The sequence below is a fragment of the Tympanuchus pallidicinctus genome, unplaced genomic scaffold (assembly GCF_026119805.1).
Source record: "Tympanuchus pallidicinctus isolate F22 unplaced genomic scaffold, pur_lepc_1.0 scaffold7, whole genome shotgun sequence".
Classification (NCBI taxonomy): domain Eukaryota; kingdom Metazoa; phylum Chordata; class Aves; order Galliformes; family Phasianidae; genus Tympanuchus; species Tympanuchus pallidicinctus.
This window is the reverse complement of record NW_026294791.1, coordinates 2,168,323-2,175,000: the sequence shown is the minus strand read 5'-3', so window position 1 is coordinate 2,175,000 and position 6,678 is coordinate 2,168,323.

Below are 6,678 nucleotides of genomic sequence, written 5' to 3'. Positions count from 1 at the left end.
ATGCTTTTACACACACGCCTGCATGGAGCACGTGCACGGGTGTGCGTTAGAACTCCATTCCCCCACTGCCCTGACCCGGAGCCGTCGCTCTGAGGGACGATAAGTACAATGCAGCGAGGAATCAAAATGGTTTCTAGAATCACAAATATTGTAACGTTAAATATTTTCTGCTAGAAATGGAGTTTTGGTTTTATGCAGTAATTCTTTCTGCTAATTGTTTTCCTGCACCTTGATCCCATAATTAGGGTCTGACTAATTATCTAATTACTAAGTAGCAGAAGGGCAGGTTGATGGCGACATTTTAGCCATCCTTCAAAGCCTCGTTATCCTTGTGAAAGTCATGGTTTCCTCTTGGCTGCAGGCAGCTGCAGCCGACCCAAATGTCTGCTCACCTCCAACATTTGTCAACCTGTTCATTACAGTGGTGAATTTGACACATCAGAAATGTCCTTTTGACAGGAAAGTTTATACTGGAATGAAAACTGAAGCAAAAGAAAGAAAAACCAAAGAAAGATGAAAGTGTAATTTATATTCCCGGATTTGTAATAGGAGCCTTGTCTCCCAGGCAGGATATATGTCACCTCCTCAGGACGAGGCAGACTCGGTCCATGGGAGCTGCAGGGCTGGGCCGAGTGGGGCTCAGAGGGACCCTCACTCCAATCCATTGCCACCGATGGGGCCAGGGCCAAGAGAAGGGACGGAGCAGCATGTGCCCACCACACTGGTGCAGGGTGAAGTCCAGGATCATCCCTTTGCACCCCACATTTGATCCTGTCACACTTCTGCTGTACTGTCAATTCCAGTTTATCACCGGAGGAGACAACAGTGTTGGGGTGGAATCCTGGGGTGGCACAATCGTATGCTTGTTGCACACAGACTGGGAGGGGAAACAAGATTTCCCCCACAAAACCATTTCAAAATTCCCTGGAAAAATTCCCTGTACAAAAACCCACATGCAAATGTTCTCTTTGTCAAGAACTGCAGCCAGGGCTGAGCAGGTCAGGCTGCAGCATCTTCTCACTGCTGTATGTATGGTTATGCATTAACTGTGCCTGTCAACATTTCTTTATGCTACAAGCTAGCTTTTCATTACAGAAGGAAGTATTAATTTAAATTAAGCAGCTTGAGATCTTTATTATCACAGTAATCAGCTACAAGTAAGTTGGCTAATCCATTTATACATCTGTAAACACTTCTATCTCAGAATCAGTGCTTTCTGTTGGAATGATTTCCAAGTGGTTACAAACAAAGCAGGAGGGGACCGTGCACAAAGTGCTCTGCACCGCAATTCCTGAGCTGTTGTTTGGCTGAGCTCTACTGGAGTCTCCTCCGCAGGCATCAGTGCATCTACTATGACTGTATAAAATGTGTTTAATTGGCATGAAAAGGCACTAACAGAGTGCTAGCGGGGTTTCCATTATCCGAGTGGATATCTTATTTACTCTGCTTGAGATGGAGGACAAGACAAAAGTGATGGGAAGCCGTGAGTGTGTGTACGTGCATGTGTGCCGGGGGGTGCGAATCGCACACGCTGTAAACCCACGGCAGTTATAATGCCACTAACCTCAAAATCCCCAGGAGAACGGCTTGCAAAATGTTTTCCTAATTATAATTTTGCAGATTTATGTTTAACACGGTTTGCCAGTTGTGAAATTGGCAATGACGATAATGCAATTTGACGGGTATTTCATGTTAAAAAAATATGCATTTTTATGACATACTTTACCAACAACCCAGTAAAGAACATGATCTGAAATGGATGTTTAATTTTTTATGCTACATCATACGGGTAGCCTCCTACACGTGTACATACGTGTAAGCTCTCAGTGCAATTTGTATAGGGGACCAGCCCGCAGTAAGGATTGATGTGGTACTGTGTATGTTGGAATACAGTCGCCGCAGTGAGTCTACGAGATACCGGCTCCCTGCTGAGTACATACTTATGTCAATATTTCTGTTAATTGTTGCATTACAAATTGTTACATATCCCAGTGGTGGGAGTTCACATTTCCGCCTGCAGTGGAGCTGACAACACCTACACTCACTCCCAGGAGATTTTACTGTACTGTGGGATTTGCCTTTTGAAAACGTTATCACAGTTTATCAGCCCGATGTCATTCCTCTTAGCACTGACAGAGCAGAACACAAGAACTCTGTTGCGGTGCAGCGCATTCCCCTGTTCCCCTCTGTGCCCCAAGGAAACACTTTGAGCTTGGAGCATCTGCATTACCAAACCAATTCAAATAAAGTTTGGTTCTCTTCTGGTCATCACATTATTATATTACAAGAGTTTTTCCCTCAAGTCTCAACCTCTTCATGCTGGCGCAGGAATTCATTAATATTCATTAAATTCATTCATAATAATTCATTGATATTATGCGGATTCCTGAATGGGTCGTAATCGGTAGAGAAGATATTTTGTTTGAATTTTAAAAATAAATGGCATTCATTTGGTAAAATTCAATAGTGCTATTGACTTCAACAGATGCAAGATTTGCAAAGCCAGATCATAACAAAATATCGAGATGTAATTTTATGCACTAGTTACTGAAGGGATGACCCTTGGAGCCGCCTCCACCAGCCACCGGCGCACTGATCGCTGCAATCTATCCTCACTGCACCTTGCCACTGCTAACGACAGCCAAATACCACGGCAGCATGTTTCTGTGAGATGAACTTGGACAAGCAGCAGGAAATCGAGTTTATAGGAATGTTAATATTTACTGTGCTCTCCAATTCCTGTAATATCTTGCACTTCAGTTAAGAGGAACCTCGCTGGTTTGTGCTAAAACAGGGCAACAAAAATTCTCTGCTGACATCTATACGATTAACAGGCAGATTTGCTAATCAACTGACCCGACATGAAATCAGGGTGGCAGCTTAGCCCTTATGCCATGAAAAAAGGCATGAAGCTGGGCTGTGCATATTGCTTCTGTCCATCTTTGAGAATCCCTGAGATCTCAAAGGCATTTGGTGGAGCCCCAAAGCCATGGGAGGGGCTGTTCTGCTCCCCAGCATTGCTCCCAAACCCCAGCATCCTCCTCCCAGCTGCTGCAGTAGGCTCTATTGGGGGTGCAGGGGGAGGGGACTGGTGGTTCATTGCCCCTAAAACCCTCATAAATAGAGATTCCACAACAAGGAGACTCTGTGCAAAAGGCTAATTACAGCCTGGGGCTGCATTAACCTTTAGTGTGGGTTCCCCACTGGGATCTTTGTAAGACTGTGTGCTTGTGTGTGCGTGTGTGTGTGTTCATGTGCTTGGGTATGCACACACAGCCCATCACCCTGTCCTTTATTTTCCTATTTTGCTCTATGCTCCCCTGCATAAAGATTTTGGAGGTGCAGAAATTCTCCTATGCAGCCCAAGGATTTGTTCACAGGGTCAGCGAAGAAAGGGAAGAGAGCTCCCCATCTTCCTACAGTGTGAAGAACAACTGCCTTCAACATTCCCTTCCTTGATGGAAGGTTGTAGGGCAATTCAACACAGACAATGGGAAGTACCTTGTCTGGGGAAACCAGCTGGTAACATCATTGTCAATGGAAAGTCATCAAATCCTCTTTGGAAAGGCAGACGGAACCCAATTAATGTGAGCCAGATGCATTAGTAAATATTGTGACAGTTACATTTATTACTAAGAACTAGCAGTGGTCTTATAGACTGTATGAAAGCTTAAAGAGGTGGTGTACAAATCTAGACAGATCGTTGTGCTTTTCCTAGATGGTTAGCATGAGGAGGTGAAATTGAAAGTAAAAAATTAGAAATATTTAATGCTCTAAGGTTAATCATGCTGAAGAAGTACGACGGAGACCATGATCATTCCGATCTTGGATGTCCTACGAGGGAAAACGCTGTGGTTAATCAGATTTCTGGTCTTGGTCACACGATAATCAATCCAGCTGAGAGTGAAAATACCAATTAAATGTCAGTCTATACAAGGTTTTCCTCTACATGAAATCTCGTAGAAAAGTTACCTTGACTGCAGGGTAAAGCCCTATGAACAGGCCAGTCTACCAGCAGCAAAGAGAACTTGGAGGCCACAGATTTTTCTTCTAACCCAAGCCCATAGAGATGTGAAAATGAGACTCTGTTTAAACCCAGCCTTCAAGATACTTCTGGCATGCCCAAGAGGTAAGCACTGCTCAGACACTATAGCCAGGAGCATCTCCTGTGCTCCCATGGGGACCTGGCTGAATCCCACCACAGACCAGCCCAAGTTTCTGAGCAAATTCCATCGAGTTCCATTTCCTCACCTTTCACGTAGCTGCAAAGCAGGTTTTTTTCTGGAGTTTCCTTTGCAAGGATTTATCCTGGTAGGTAGTTTTGTGTAATGAAACAAGACCTCAGCAAAATAAAAGAGCTTCCCATACAAACAATAAATCCCTACCTAAATAAGGCATGCCATTGAGCATCCTCCTCTCCTTGGGGAGTAGAAGAGGGAGAAAACATATGACAGATGTTAATCACTCGCTTTAACAAACTGCTTGGAGATATTTAAATACGGAGGTGTTGAGTGGGGTGTAAGAACATATGTACAATAGTATAAAACAAAGCAGAAACATGATGTATTATTAATACCCACTAATTCCTTTACATCTATTTAGAGGCACGGTGAAGGAAGAACATACTGCATATTCTCACTGTAGCTCTTCTTGGATATAAAGAGACCCTCTGAAGCAAATTCTTCAGCCTACTATACTTCAGGAAATAGTAATCTAAAGCATCAGACATTTCCTATTAAAGTTTTAAAAACATAGCTTTAAGTCATACATTACATTGAATGCTTTAATATCTCATCTGATTCAGTAGGTTTTAAACCCCACAGAGGTCACATTTTGAAACACCAGTCACTTTTTACAGCATCTCCAAACATTAAATAAAAATAAAAATTATTGGGAGGAATAGAGCCATCTGTGGAGGCTAATAATGTGTCAGTTTGATATTATTATTAATAATACTATTATTTCTGTTGCAAATCAGGGAGATCATGACTGCTAATGGCTACAAACTAGGAGCGATAGCCTTCATTCTGGCCCATCTGTGTTGCAGTACGCAGAGCGACGGGATCCCATTACAAAGCTGTTGTTTCTCCTGACCCCATCCGGGGCCCGGCTGCATCCTTGCAGCCAAGCCTACTGCCCTGGCATGCCCAGCTCAGGTCTGTGATCTACTTACAGGGGCCGGGCCCGAGCCTTGTAGCAGGTTTCAGTGATCTTGTGACCAGGACAACGTCAGCAATCAGGTATCTGGGATTTGTTCACATGCACAGTGTGAGACCCAGGTAACCAACCTTAACTTCATCAGAACCAGCGGGAAAAACTGCCCAACCTTTGGAAAAGGGACGCAGTGGCAGAGTGACTGAGGTGGTGGCTTGCCATTGGTATAGCAATGTGAATGTAAGCCTTGCTCTTGGCTCTTATCAAAGGTTTCCTCTGGTCAGCTCAGCTTCAGTTAGCTTCACCCCGAGCCATGGGTGAGGAACCTCTCATGTGGCACCAACCACAGCACAACACAGCAGATCCCAGTCTGCCTGCATCTTGCATTTCTGGTGTTCTGACTTGGGTTTAACACTTACAGGGAGTCTCTTAAAGGAAAAAATACAGTTGTAAAGATTTTAAGAAGCACAAATGAAGTATCTGATGTCAGGGAAATGCTTGAGGAAACATCAAGTAAGCAGCTCTTGTTTAAACACTGCAGCAGTAGAATTTGGTTATTGATTAAAACAAGAGTACATGGAGCAAGCAGTTTCCAATGCTAAATGCCTACAGACAGCACTCCCACTTCCCCTCTGCATTACTGTTGAGGGTCATATTTAGTGCTGATGATTGTAATTTATCCAACAGGTACAGGCACATTTCCCTCAGGTAACATTTGTAAACAGAAATAAAGCCGGTGGTGTGTTGTTTGCCTCAGAAACTCTGCAATTCTAGTGTGTCATAGAGTAGGCAGCGGTGTGTAACAAAGACCAGTGATAAAAAGAAACTGCAATTGTTTTTTTTAAGGTACAGTTCTAAAACTGTACTATGTGGATTTCCATGGTGTAGCAGCGCAGACAGAAATGACTTTTTCCTCTATAAGAACTAGTTATCTGATTCTCTTTTGTTTCCCTTATTCCAATGTTCAGTTGCATTTTAGTGTTCAGAGCTATAAGGATGCATTGAAACTTATGGAGCCTGACATTTTAACTATCTCATCTTAGCATGATTCATCTCAATTTACTTTCTTCAAAAATGCAGCCTGGAAGAATATGAACCATTTTGGGGCATGCTAGAAGGCCATAAGCTCCATCAAAGAGCACAGTATCAGCTGCCTTCCAGAGTGGGTTTGCTTATTAAGGGCATCATCCTGCAGGAGCAGTAGGTGCCTGCTGGGAAATGCCACTCGCTCCTCAAGGCTGGATTTGCAGGGCTGGGGGAGAACTCAGCTTTGGGTCGAGCCCTCCATCCCCACGGTGTTTCTGCACTCTGCTGCACAGACATCAGTACAAAGAAATCCATGGCTGCTTCTGCCCTACATCTGAGCATTCAGCAGAGCTGAGGAATCACAATAGTTAAATAATGAGGCGATTAAAAGAGCCTCAATAAATTTGATGGGTTGATATGAGCAAACAAAATCATTCATATGATATTACACAAGTGTCTGTTCAGAAAGCACATGATTTTGAAACACTGGCCACAGCC